This window comes from Pelophylax lessonae (assembly GCF_965119305.1).
Source record: "Pelophylax lessonae genome assembly, chromosome: 4".
In the NCBI taxonomy this organism is placed as follows: Eukaryota; Metazoa; Chordata; class Amphibia; order Anura; family Ranidae; genus Pelophylax; species Pelophylax lessonae.
Window position 1 is genome coordinate 583,136,164 of NC_138771.1, and position 14,992 is coordinate 583,151,155.

Here is a 14,992-nt window from a genome sequence, read left to right on the forward strand (position 1 = left end):
TGACCCGGCCGTGATATGGGAGGCGCACAAGGCGGTGGTCCGGGGGGTCCTCATGAAACATGGAGCGCAACTGAAGAAAACACGAGAGGCTCAGTTGGAGGGCCTCCTGGCCGAGGTGCATTCTCTTGAGTGTCGTCACAAGAGAGATCCAGGTCGGGGGGGGGGGACAGGAACTGGCCCGACTCCGGGAGCAGATTGCGGATCTGATGCGTTACAGGGCTAAGGCGGCCCTGCAGAAGTGCAGACGGTTCTCGTACGAGTCTGGGGACAAGTGTGGGAGAATGCTGGCGCGCTCTCTCCGGGACCAACAGACGGCATCCTATGTCCCATGGTTGCGAGCTCAGGACGGATCCAAGATTCATCTCCCGAAGGATATCTCCCGCTGCTTTGGTGACTTCTACTCTAGCTTATATGGCCTGCCCCAACGGCAGTCCCATCAGGCGGCGGTTTTCATCCTACCTGGATTCGGTTAATTTACCACGTATTGCTTCCCCGGATCGCGGGGAACTGGACACCCCCTTTACCCTGGAGGAGCTGTCTGCGGTCATCGCCTCCGCGAAGAAGGGGAAGGCTCCCGGCCCGGACGGCTACACGGTGGCCTACTATCAACAGTTCCGCGATATCCTGCCCCCCCCCCCCTGCTGCAATTGTTCAATTCGGTGGGCGATTCGGTCTCGTTTCGAGAAGAATCTTTGGGTGCACATATTTCCGTGATACCCAAGGAGGGGAAGGACCCATCGGTCTGCGGGAGTTACAGGCCGATTTCACTGCTTAATGCGGACCTTAAATTCTTTACTAAACTTTTGGCAGTTCGGCTACAATCCCACCTGCCCGCCCTGGTTCACCTGGACCAGGTAGGGTTTGTCCCAACGCGCGAAGCTAGGGACAATACGATCAAGGTGGTCAATCTAGTCCATCAGGCCCACCGCTCCAGCGTCCCCACGATTTTTTTAAGCACCGATGCTGAGAAAGCATTCGATCGGGTCAACTGGTCGTATATGTTTGCAGCCCTCCGCCACTTTGGCCTGGGAGATCGGATGCTGTCTTGGATACAGGGGGTGTACACCAACCCTAGCGCTAGGGTGAAGGCGAATGGGGTCCTGTCGGATCCGATTCGCATCCATAATGGCACGCGTCAGGGGTGTCCCCTGTCGCCGTTGCTGTTCGCACTCTCATTGGAACCGTTCCTGGCTAAGGTACGGCTGAATGCGGACATCTCGGGTGTCTCGGTGGGGACGGTGGTGCATAAGGTCTCAGCATATGCGGACGACCTACTTTTCTCCCTGTCCCAACCCCTGATCTTGCTTCCGTGCCTCATGAGGGAATTTGAACTTTTTGGGAAGGTTTCCAACTTGAAGATTAATTTTTCAAAGTCCGAGGTCATGGGGATTGCGTTAACGCAGCCGTTGAGGGTCCTCTTGGCCCAGGACTTCCCCTTTCGGTGGGCAGCGGAGGGCCTCCGGTATCTGTGCACTTTGATTTCCCCTGATCCGGCGAACCTGTTCCGCCTGAACTTCCCCCCTCTCCTGGTGACTATTCGCGCACTCCTCGTGCGGTGGTCCACGGGGCTTCATTCGTGGTTTGGGAGGTGCAATATCCTCAAGATGTCGATACTCCCCAAATTGTTATATCTGATGCAAGCACTCCCGATCTCCATTGCGACGGCCTTTTTTCAGAAGGTCGATTCCGTATTCACTAACTTCGTGTGGGCTGGGCGGAGGCCGCGCATCGCTCGACGACTACTGGTACTACCCAAGCGACATGGTGGGATAGCCTTACCCGACATCAGACGCTACTACCAAGCGGTTATGCTGACGAGGTGGATCGATTGGGCCCGCCACGCTAGCCTGAAGCAGTGGGTTCCCCTGGAGACCTCATTGTTTCCGGTCTGCCTGCCTAGAGCACCTTTGCTGCCTCGAGACGTGCCAACACTGCTCTGGCGGCATCCTACGATTGGACCAACGGTAAGGGTGTGTTCCTCGATCACGTCCGGGAAGAGGCTCGCAGACGCTCGGGGCCCTCTTTTCCCGATTCTGGGGAATCCTCGCTTCCCTCCGGGATGCGGGAGGGACCGGTTTGCCGAATTGTCCCAGGGGGGAACCTTTCAGGCCTCGCACTTTCTCCGAGATAACCAATGGCCGTCATTGATCCAACTCACTTCGCCGGGTGGTGCATTTCGTCTGTCCAGATGGCAGGCCTTGCAGTTACTTCATTTCCTTCGGGGGTTGGGACAGCCGTCACTCTACACGAGAGAACTTCTGCCCTTTGAACACTTCCTGATGTCGCAGGGTCACATGCCACATGCACTTTCCCAAGTGTACTCACTCCTTTTGCAACCCCCGGAGGACTTCGTCCTGCCGGGCATCCTCAAGTGGGAGGGGGAACTCAATCGGAGCTTCACTGAACCCCAAAGACGTAACATTGTCCGCTTTTCCCTGAAATCCTCTATTTGCCCGCGCATCCAGGAGTCCAACTATAAGATTCTTACCCAGTGGTACTACTCTCCTGATAGACTTAGCCGCATCTTCCCTGGTACCTCGGATAGGTGTTGGAGGTGCCAGTCAGAAAGTGGGACTATTTCCCATATCTTCTGGAGCTGCCCAATGTTACGGGACTTCTGGTCTGAAGTTCGCCGTATCTCCCAGCTAATGACGGAGAGAGCCATACCGGACGACCCGGCATTCTTTTTACTTCACTGCTCGGGCATGGCCCCGAAAAGGTATAAACGCTCGGTGTTGCGGCACCTTATGGATGCAGCGAAGTCGTGCATTAGCTTACGCTGGAAGAGCTCGACACCCCCGACGGTCTCCCTCTGGCTGCAGAGGGTGAAATGGATTAATGATCTGGAGGACCTGGTACTGACTGCGCGCGGCAGGAAGGAGCAATGCAATAAAACATGGGCATGTTGGAACGAATTCTGGCTCTCGGATGAAGGTCGGACCTTGCGTGAATCTCCCCAGCTGTAATGGTCTGGCTGGGGTGGGGGTCGCCCGGGCGGGAAGACCATCGGTGCCTACCCCTCTCTCTGCCCATCCTCCCCCCTCCGCTTCTCCACCCTCTCGCTCCTCCTAGTCGTCGCCCCCTTCTTCTGGCTACTCTTTTATGATCTGACTTGGTACCTTCACCGCTTCCCCCTTCCCTACCTGTTCTGTCCCCCCCCCCCCCACCTCCATTTTCCTCTCTTGTTTCTCTCCCCAATCCCTTTGTTACGCCACTGACCGATTGGCCATCAGACGTATATGTGGATCTAATTCTGATTAAATAAGTCTGTTGGTTGGGCCTTCATTGCAGGGCCTACTCCCGGTAGTCCGTCGGGCAACCCTGCACTCGGTCGTACCTTTTAAAGTGTGAACAACTTACATGCATATTGTTTCTCTGATTGCTTTTGATAGTGACACTATGCCTCTTGCACTTTCCGGTGATCTCACCGGTCGACCTGTACTACTCTCTTGTTTACTAGTGTTGTGTTGCACTTTATACACTGTTTATGTTTTCTGACAAATAAAATAAAATAAAGAATTTGAAAAAAAAAAAAAAAAAATAAATTGGTTTTCGTTAGCTTTTCAGGCACTTTTCTTTGCATGAAATTGCCTGAAAAGCACCTCAGTGTGAAAGGGGTCTTAGGAGCCGCTGGATGTTTTTTTTTTTCAGAAGGTCCTGAACTCTCCTCTATGTTATCTTATCGGTACATGTACACAGTTGGTTTATAGCCATCATTTAGAGGCAATGTAAGGTAAAATATACTAAGTATATTCCCACGCCAAAATGGAGAAACCTCTAGTTAGTGAAATAAATGAATCAAATCAGTAAATTAATAAATAAATAAATAATTAAATGTGGTTTGCAGCTGCTATAGTAAGGTGCAAGTGCTCAAAAGTGAAGTAATCTGTTTATATAGGATTACCTATAGCGCTTGCTTAAATACATAATATATGGAAAAGAGACAGTCCTAAAACTGTAAAAATTATTCAAACTTATTAAGGTGCATATAAAACCCTGTGATCTATTGCAAGTGGTATATTAAAATTGATACACTTCACATATAAATGCAAAAATTAATAGATTTACATATAATACATATAAATTAAGTAAACTTTAACAAGTTCATATATAGTGCATGAGGTATATAGATGCTCTCATAAAATTAATGTGCAAAAGTTCATGTGAAAAAAGTTAATGTGTATAAAAATTATTATAATGTGACTTCTTAATGGTGAAAGTTCAAAATAAAGTGCACAGTGAATAGTGCTTGGTGCTCCGTAATAGGTTTTCCACTCTATCCCTGATGTCACTCCTTATGCTCCACCGTGACAAGATAGAAGAATTTCACACTGACCAGATCATATGGGTCCTATGTGCCTTACGACACTAAGACCCTTAGGGCTTTGGTGACCCCTAAGGCCGGGATACGTTCCCTCCAGATAGGCACCTTCTCCTACAGCAACGCTCCTCCTATCATCAACCTCCAATCAGGGATGTATGAAAGAAAGGGAAGGTCCAGATAGTGCAGTACCGTTTTTCAACAAATATTTTTATTGTACAATATCCAGATAAGCCATTACAGGGTCCAAATGTAGATAAAAATGAGAAAAAATTGCATAAAACGCAGTCACTAGTGCGAGCTGCGGTGTAGAAAGTGGTACTTCCGGTTTGCGGTCCACCGGGCTCAAGTGACGTCACGACGTGCGTTCCAACTAACGCGTTTCAGAGGTTCTTGACCTCTGAAGACGTCTAGCCAATGACGAAACGTGTTAGGTGGAACGCAGGTCGTGACGTCACTTGAGCCCGGTGGAACGCAAACCGAAAGTACTGCTTTCCACACCGCAGCTCGCACTAGTGACGGCGTTTTATCAAATTTTTTCTAATTTTAATCATTTTTATCTACATTTGGACCCTGTAACGGCTTATCTGGATATTGTGCAATAAAAATATTTGTTGAAAAACGGTACTGCACTATCTGGACCTTCCTTTTCTTTCATACATCCCTGATTGGAGGTTGATGATAGGAGGAGCGTTGCTGTAGGAGAAGGTGCCTATCTGGAGGGAACGTATCCCGGCCCTGGGGACCACCAAAGCCCTAATGGTCTTAGTGTCGTAAGGCACATAGGACCCATATGATCCGGGGAGTGTGAAATTCTTCTATCTTGTCACGGAGGAGCATAAGGAGTGACATCAGGGATAGAGTGGAAAACCTATTACGGAGCACCAAGCACTATTCACTGTGCACTTTATTTTGAACTTTCACCATTAAGAAGTCACATTATAATAATTTTTATACACATTAACTTTTTTCACATGAACTTTTGCACATAGATTTTATGAGAGCATCTATATACCTCATGCACTATATATGAACTTGTTAAAGTTTACTTCATTTATATTTATATGTATTATATCTAAATCTATTAATTTTTGCATTTATATGTGAAGTGTATCAATTTTAATATACCACTTGCAATAGATCACGGGGTTTTATATGCGCCTTAATAAGTTTGAATAATTTTTACAGTTTTAGGACTGTCTCTTTTCCATATATTATGTATTTAAGCAAGCGCTATAGGTAATCCTATATAAACAGATTACTTCACTTTTGATCATTTAGAGGCAGTTGAGTTTAATGGCATTTTTTTTAAAGTAAAAAAATCGCATTCAGGATGGAGGTTTATTGGCATTTGAAACGCCAAAAGGTTGTAACAGTGTGAAAATGCATTAAATTCGCATTTTCATTTAAAAACATTTTTAATGGGCAAACATTTCTGACCATTTGCACTGGAAAAACAGACGAGAGAGATATTTTCCTGCATTGTACGCATTTGGGAGGGTATACTGATCAGTACAATCTGTTATCTGGAAAAAACGCTTCTAAACGAGGACACTGCTAAACACGCATAAATGCTGCATGTAAAAGTGGCAAAATGGACGTTTTTAAGGCCCCCATGCACACAGGGCATTTTTGAAGCTGCTGTTAGGAACGCCCACCCATGTTATTCTATGGCCTCATGCACACACAGGGCTTTTAGGAGCTCCAAGTTTCAAAGGCATTTTTAAGCTGTAAAAAAACCCAGGACCAGTGCGTTCTGGAGTTGCAGTGTCAAGCTGTAAAAACGCCCAATGCTGGTAAACGCGGCTTAACATAATAGAAGTATGATAGGGTAATTGGCGCTGCCAATAGTTTTAAAAAATGTGTATATATATATATATATACAGGGGAATGGTATATCTAACAAATGCAAAGACGATGTATAAAAATGTGATAACGATGGTGTAAATAAAGGTCCTTATATATACCCAATGGTTTTCAATGTAATGCACTTCCTCCTTCCAGTAATAAGGTAATTAGGCAAGCGATGTAGTATGGGATCTTGGGCAGCACTCCAGAGTATTAACAATGATGTCCGAGATTATATGGATAGAAAACACTAATATAGTGATGTACTGCAAAATGTGTCTGTTTATTAAACATATAACATGAAGTACTCACATTTAAAATAACGATACAGTGTCCGTAAGCAGGTAGGGACCGCGAACCCCTCGTATAGCGGTACTTCCGGACGCCGTGCGTATCAGCAACCGGATATGCGTTTCAAAGGGCGGAACTGACGTGCCTACGCTCTACGCGTTTCGTCATCAAGCTGACGTCATCAGGAGCAATACTGCCACCTAGTGTTTAAATTATTTATTACACCAGTCATGACAATTATTTATTTACTTTTAGATTCACTTCTTTTTCACCGGTTGAAATATATTTATTGCTTGTTGGCACTGCACACATTTTATTTATTTATGTTGTTTAATTTTACTGGTTTATGATTAATTATTTATTAATGATATAAATATATCCTTTGTTGATTAGAATACATACTGTGACATTACATTGAAACCATTGGGTATATATAAGGACCTTTATTTACACCATCGTTATCACATTTTTAAACATCGTTTTTGCATTTGTTAGATATACCATTCCCCTGTATATATATATATATATACACATTTTTTAAAACTATTGGCAGCGCCAATTACCCTATCATACTTCTATCATTTTTGATATAGTTTTGTACTATATTTTTGGGGTAGGCTGCAGCCAATCCAATAATCAGATCCATTTGCGCGGAATTTTTTCTTTCAAAACGCGGCTTAACGCTGTATATCGGGCTTTTAGCAGCATCAGGCATTTTTTTAAATGTGAAAAATGAAAAATGTGATTGGTCACAAATAGAAGAGGGTTGTGTTTATTTTAAAACGCTGGTTAGCGCCGACGCACCCAAACGCGCCTAAACGCGATATGACGCCAATGCAAAATGCTGCTTGAGGCCCGTTTTTGACGCCGCTTTTTCCTGGCATCAAATAAAGCTTTGCAGCTCGTTTTTTATGACGCCCTGTGTGCATGGGGCCTAAATGTCCATTACTAGCTGTCAAGTTTAAGCGTTCAGAAGAGGTTTTCAAATGTCCTGTGTACATGAAGCCTAAGGACTCTTTCACACGGTCTGCCTCCGTCGGCGGACTCCGTGCTGCTCGATCCGCTGATCCCCGCTGAGCAGGCAGGTGACAGCTCTCTCTGCGCTCTGTGTGCGGAGTGGGAGGTGTCAGAGCTCCACTGCTCTCTATGGGGGAATTGGATGAGAGCGGACCGCCTGTCTGCTCTCATCCGATCCCATCCGATCCCCTGGACGGATGGAAAATAGGGTTTCCATCTGTCCGGATTTCATGAACAGGATCAGAATCGGATAGCAGTGGGTGTCAGCGGACATGTCTCCGCTGACATCCGCTGCCCCATAGGGATGCATGGAGGATCCAATCAGGTCCGCCCAAAAAACTGACAGGGGGATCTGATCGGATCGTTTGTGTGAAAGGGTCCTAAGGCCCCTTTCACACATACAGACCGTTTATTTCATCTGTTCAGTCACCCTATTTTCCATCCGACTAGCGGATCAGATCGGATGAGAATGGACAGACAATAGTTTTTCATCTGTTTTTCCATCCTTTGTCATCAGTTTTTCATCCGTTGTCAACCATTTTCAATCGTTTTTATCCGTTTTAATTTGTTTTTCATCCAATTTTCATCCGTTGTCATCAGTTTTCATCCATTTTTCATCCTATCCGTTTTTCATAACGGATGAAAAATAGGGCTTTCCTGACGGACTCCATGGCAACCTACGTGTGGCTTAGTCCTGCCTCCTCCTACCTCATAGGACCCCACTCCCATAAACTTTGCTCTGCCCCATAGACCATGTTCCTTTTTTGTCCTCCTCCTGTTGGATGGATATCAAGTCTTACCTCATGAATATTTTCAGTCTAATCCTGGTGGTTTACACGATTGATTCCAGTACGCCCTAGCTACTAGCGGGGTAGGACACGGGTGTGCAATATCATGCAATGGAGAAGCATAAAGTCTGGCAACTGGCAGGCAAGCTGAATCCAGCCATTCGTCCTGGCTACTAGCAGGAGGCCCATTAAATACTCTGAATCGATGTGCTGGAGGTTATAGTGTCCCAGGTCTGACCGTGGTTCTCTGAGCGTGCTTCGTAATGTATGGCAGCTGTTTTTTATTGTATTGTTTTCTCCCTGGGGTCTGATGCATTCCATCTCGCGGCCCCTGGCTCTTCCTGTGTCCCAGCGCAGCTTCCGGGTCACCGCTGTGTGTCTGGGGCGGCGCAGGTGCAGCAGAATGACTGAATGGTGTTCGCCCATGGTCATCATCTGGCGGCAGATTTAAACTGCTGTCAAAGCAGATCACATTGGGAATGTACTGCGGGCATATGCAGCGGTTTCCCTGTGTCTGGACAGTCTCTGCTAGTGGTGAGCTTTCATCTTGCAGGATGTCTTTGTGCAGTTTGAGGTGTGCAGCACTTCCTTACACCTGTGTTTATTGCAGTCTTCCTGTTAGAGAAGTATGGATGCTTCACCGCCCCCCAGTGGCCAACCCTTACTCTACAGGTAAGAGTGGCTCTCTTTACCTATCCCTGTATGGTTTGGGTATTGGGGCAGTCTGGGTAATCCTTCCCTTTCTCTTAGCCCTTCAAGGTATGATAGACTACCTAAAGCATGTGAAGATAAGGACTTTCCCAGGTCGCAACGTCATCACACCTCTCCTGGCGCTAGTCGCCAAAGGTCCTCTTCCAGACATCACAGAGAAAGCTCTAGAGCTGCGTCCGTACACAGACGCTCTGACAGAAGATCCTGCTGGGGATGTGGAGCACGTGTCCCTGACGACAAGTCACAATGCGATTCCTGTTTCGCTTAAGCCTCAAAAGAAAGGGGGGGGGGAGATAACCAGCAGGTAGAAACCCTGGTTAGACGGGTGGTCCAGGAATCTTTGCAAAACTTGGAAGTTGACCACACCCGTAGTCCTTCGGCTGGCCTGGCAGACATCCCTGTTAGGGATAGCCCTTGTACTCCCGGCCCTTCCCAGCAGAGCCTTTCCAGCTTCAACTCCTCGGATAGTGAGGCAGAATCCTGGCACAGGCTTTGATTTTGCCTTGGTCCCTACCCTAGTTAAGGCAGCCAAGGAAGCCCTGAAGTGGGAAGAGCCAGTGGAGTCACCATCTAAACAGAGAAGGTACTTCAAGCACCTTAAGAAAGAGCGCCATAATTTTCCCTTTTTGGGTGAGCTGGGTGAAATTATCTCGGATGAGTGGGGCTGTGCAGAGAGGAAAAATTCTCTGGTATCTAAAATCGCCAGGATTTACCCATTCAAAAGTGAGGACGTGAAACACCTGGAGTCAACGCCCCTAGTGGATGCCGCCCTCATGAGATTAGTGAGGCACGTCACTCTTCCAAGACACAGTGTCTTTTAAAGATGGGCTTGAAAGAAGGATTGACACTGACCTTAAGAAGATCTATGTGTCTGCTGGAATGGCATGTAAGCCAGCCCTAGCCATTGCGGCCTTTCCAAGGCCATGGAGGCTTGGACGATAGAAGTAGATTAGGATCTAAGGTCCGTTTCAGAAGAAGTGGCCAGGTCTTCAGCAGTTAATGATCTTAGGCTGGCGGCTTCTTTTCTGGGGGAGGCTTCCCTAGATATTATACATCTGGTGGCTCGGGTCATGCTCTCTTCAGTGACGGCTAAGCGAGCGCTGTGGCTTCGCCCCTGGCTAGCTGATCTTGCTTCCAAGTAGGCCTGGTGCCGTATTCCATTTGAGGAGTCTTCCTTGTTTGGAAATTACTGGAGAACGCTATTTCTTGGGCAACGGGCAGTAAGTTGGGGTTCCTTCCGCAGGATCGCCGCCTGCTGGGTCAGAGAAGGACACAGTTCAGGCAATCTTTGGATCGGGCGAAGGATGCTCGAAGTTACAGACCTGGTCGTGAATTTCGGAAAACATAGAGGAGAAATCCGTCTTCAAACCAAAAGGTTTCCAAAGGGGCCTCTTCCAGTAGCCGGGAAGCGGCTAAATCTTTTTGATATTGGGCCTGTTCAGACGGATCAAGTCGGTGCTCGCCTTCTCCGGTTTCGACACGTCTGGGCAGCCTCGATAAAAGACTTTTGGGTCGTCAAGACAATCTCCTCAGGCCACACTTGGACATTCTGCAGTCTACCTATCCTCAGATTCGTTCCCACATCTCTTCCACGTTCAGAAGAAAAAAGACAAATCCTTCTGGCTTACGTAAATGTGCTGGTGGTTCAGGGTGCAGTAGTTCCAGTGCCGATCAAGGAAAAGTTTCAAGGCCTCTATTCTCCACTCTTCTTAGTCATAAAGAAGAACGGCTCTTGGAGAATGGTCATAGACCTCACACATCTAAACTCCTTTATAAGAAAAGAGAAATTCAAAATGGAGACGCTATATACAATCCGCCAGGCAGTTCAGCCAGGAGATTGGCTTGTGTCGATAGACCTGAAGGATGCTTACTTCCACGTGCCAATAGCAACCGAGTTCCAGAAATACCTGCGGTTTGCTTTAGATCAAAACCATCTTCAGTTTACATGTCTCCCATTCGGGCTCACAACATCTCCTCGAGTATTTTCAAAACTCTTATTGGCGGTGGTAGCCCTGATCAGAACCAAGGGAGTTAGTCTTCACCACTATCTCGACGACTTACTCCTTCTGTAGCAAGATCGAGAGCAACTCCTGATACACAGAGGCCTGGTCACTGCGACTCTTCTCGAGTTCGGCTGGTTACTAAACTTGGAAAAGAGCCATCTGGAACCCACACAGGCGCTTATCTTTCTCGGGGCACAATTCAGTACAGCCATGGACACCATCTCCTTGCCTCTATAAACAATCCTGGTCATCAGGGACAAAGTACAGTGGGCCATGTCATCATCCCATCTTCGTGCCTCGCAGTGCCTCAAGATAATAGGTACCATGGTGGCTGCGGCACCTATGGTAAATGTGCTCAATTGAGAATGCATCAGTTTCAGACAGGTTTTCTTCGACAATGGAGCCCAGGCTACATAGATCATCTCATTCGGATATCTTGAGTGATGCGGGAGAGTCTCCTGTGGTGGTTACAGAAGAAGAATCTGCTCAATTGCCATTCCATCTTTCCCATCTCTTGGGTCATGATAACCACGGACGCCAGCAACATAGGTTGGGGCGTTTACTGCCTATCAGAGATAGCCCAGGGCAGATGAAACTCTTGGTCACACAGGGGGGTCTCGAATATCCTGGAGCTTCGGGCAGCCTTCCAGGCTCTCCAAGAGTTTCACCACCTTACCGTAGGAACATCTGTCCTCTTGAGGCTGGACAAGACGACGGCAGTGTCGTATATAAAATGGCAAGGGGGAACTCGCAGTCACTCTCTATTAGCCAATAATGATCTGGGCTCAGAAATATTTGTCCAATCTTACTGCGGTTTATCTGCCAGGGACACAGAACGTCCAGGCGGATTTTCTCTCACGAGTCTCCATGGACAACATCGACTTGAGTCTTCAAGCCGATGTGTTCCAGTGGCTCAAATCTCTAGTGTTCCTTCCGGAGCTGGATCTGTTCGCTTCCCCATGCAACTTCAAGTTGGAGAAGTATTACATGAGGTTCCAATGCACACAAGCCTTCGGGTGGATGCCCTAACGGAGCAGTGGAGGTTTCACAAGGCTTATGCCTTTCCACCAGTTCCAGTCCTCCTTCGATTCCTGACGAGACTCAGGGCGGAAGAAGTGGAGGTCCTTGTGGTGGCTCCATACTGGCCGAACAGACCCTGGTTTCCAATGTTACTACAGCTGAGCTTTCGGGAGCCAGTCCCACTGCCTTCCAGGCCGGATCTCTTGTCTCAGGGAACATTGCTACACCCTTGCCCGGCCCATCTGCACCTGATGGCCTGGTTTTTGAAAAGGAAAGGTTGGAAGCACTAGGATGTACAAGTGGAGCCATCTCCACACTCTTGAACGCAAGAAGAGCGGGTACAAATAGTCTGAGAGGATCTGGAGGGAGTTCATGACTCACATCACTGAGAGTATGGATGCGCATGGCGCTCCAAAAGTTCAACATATCTTGAGCTTTGTACAGTCTGGCCTGGATCTGCCTTTATCAGTCAGCTCTCTTCAAGTTCAAGTATCAGCTATCTCGGCCTTAACAGGAATATCCTTGGCGAAGCATCCTCTGGTGAGGCAATTTTTCAGAGGGGCCTCTAGGCTCAGACCGCAGAGGAAGCCAAGATTCTCCAAATGGGATCTACCACTCGTTCTGGATTTCCTTGCAGACTTCATAAGAGAACACTTGAATCACCTCTCCATCAAAGAGTTGTCTCTCATAGTAGTGTTTCTGGTGGCAATCACTTCGGCAAAGAGGGTCTCTGAACTGGGAGCTCTGGGATGCAAAGAACCTTTCTTGATGTTTTTCCCGGATCGGGTGGTTCTAATTCCCATGTTAGATTCGCATCCCAAGGTATCCTCTGTCTTCCATGAAAATCAGGAAATTGTTTTGCCAACATTCAAATCCTCTTGATTCTGCTGCTCATCCACTAGATGTCGGGCAAATTTTGAGACTGTACCTGGAAGCCACATGTCATTTCCGCCATTCAGATTACCTGTTTGTCCTGTTCTATGGTAAGAACAAGGGCTTGCGTGCTTCGTCTAGAACTATTGCAACATGGATTGTCCAGACCATTCAATGGGCATATAGAGCTAAGGGGTTGGCTCCCCCGGACCGCGCATTCTACGAGAAGCGTGTCAACGTTGTGGGCAGCATTCCGTCATGTGGCTCCAGAATTTATATGCAAAGCGGCCTCATGGTCTTCAATTGATACTTTCATTACTCAATATTGTATCGAGCCAGCTTCTTTATCATCTGTTGATTTTGTTTGCGGATACTATCAGTTGATGGTGCAAATTAAATTTCTTTTTGAACAGCAGTTTGCCTACCCTGGTGTGTTTGGCTAGTTATTTCCCACATATAGGCTGCCATGGAGTCTGTCAGGAAAACAGAAAATTTCCTATCAAATACTTACTGTAATTTTCCTTTCCTGATGGCAGGCGGAGTCCTCTCCCAACTGCAAGAGTAGGGTATTTATGGAACATGGTCTCTGGGGCAGAGCAAAATTTATGGGAGTGGGGTCCTATGAGGTTGGAGGAGGCAGGACTAACCCACACGTAGGCTGCTATGGAGTCCATCAGGAAAGGAAAATTACGGTAAGTATTTGATAGGAAATTTTCCGTTTTCATCTGTTTAAAAAAACCGATGTTGATGGAAGCAGATGAAAACGGATGTAAATGTATGATCATCTTGCTATTTTTACAGGCTTTTTTCAGGCGTTTTTTTTTCAGCCCTTTTTTTAGGCGTTTTTTCGGTTGACAAGTGACCAATGAAAAAAATAAAAACGCCTGTAATCTGCCCGAAAAATAAGCTCATGTACTTTTTTGAGCAACAGGCATTTTGCTTGAGGCGACAGAACGCTCATATGCGAACAGTGGTCATTGAAATGAATGGGATTTGTCTTGTTGGGCTTTTTTAAAGCTGAGGCTTAGAAAAGAAAATCGCCCCAAAACGCCTAGATGTGAACGGAGCCTAAAGCCCCGTACACGCGAGTGGAAATTCAGCCGGGAATTTTCGTCCGACGACCGATCTGCCGATTTTCGGCTTGTTAGTATGATGCTTCCGACAACCGACTCCGACTTTTCGGCCGAAAAAATCCTGGTGTGCAGGCTATATAATTTTTGTCGACCATCAAAACACGTCCGATTTTCGTCTCATTAGTACAGATTTCGATGGGGAAAAATCTTATGAGCAAGACTAGGCATGCTCAGAGATGAAAGAACACATACAAAGCAATCCAACACATGACATCACTTCTGAAGTAGAATTCTGTCGTGCGGGAAAATTTGTGTGCAGTCTAGAGCACATTCCAACCAACAGACACGACTCTGGACAAAAGAAGGACGACCGGTCGGCGGAAATTCATTACGTGTGTACGAGGCTTTAGGCCCTGTTATTACCTGAGCGTTTTTCAGCTCGTAAAATGCTCATCTCTGAAGTCTCAAAACGCCCCAACATGCAAAATCTCATTCATTTCAATGGCCCCTGTTCACATCTGAATGTTTTTTCGCCTGAAGCTCAAAAAAGTACATGAGCTTCTTTTTTGGCTGATTACAAGCGTTTTTGTTAGATGCCAATGCCTGCCTCCAAACACCTGCAAAAAATGCCCCACAAAATTGCCTAAAAAGCGCCTGAAAACGATACGCTCAGGTGTGAATGGAGCCTAATTCCCTGTTCACACCTGAGCGTATTTCAGCTCCTAAAACGCTCATCTCTGAAGTCTCAAAACGCCCAACAAGCAAAATCCTATTCATTTCAATGGCCCCTGTTCACATCTGAATGTTTTGTCGCCTGAAGCAAAACGCTTGAAGCTCAAAAAAGTACATGAGCTTCTTTTATGGCAGATTGCAAGCGTTTTTGTGAGATGTCAATGCCTGCCTCCAAAACACCTCCAAAAAATGCCTGAAAAAAGCCTGAAAAAATGCCTGAAAAAAGTCTGAAGAAATGCCTGAAAAAAGTCTGAAAAACGCTTGAAAAAAGCCAGAAAAAAGCCAGAAAAATGCCTGGAAAAAAGCCAAAAAAAA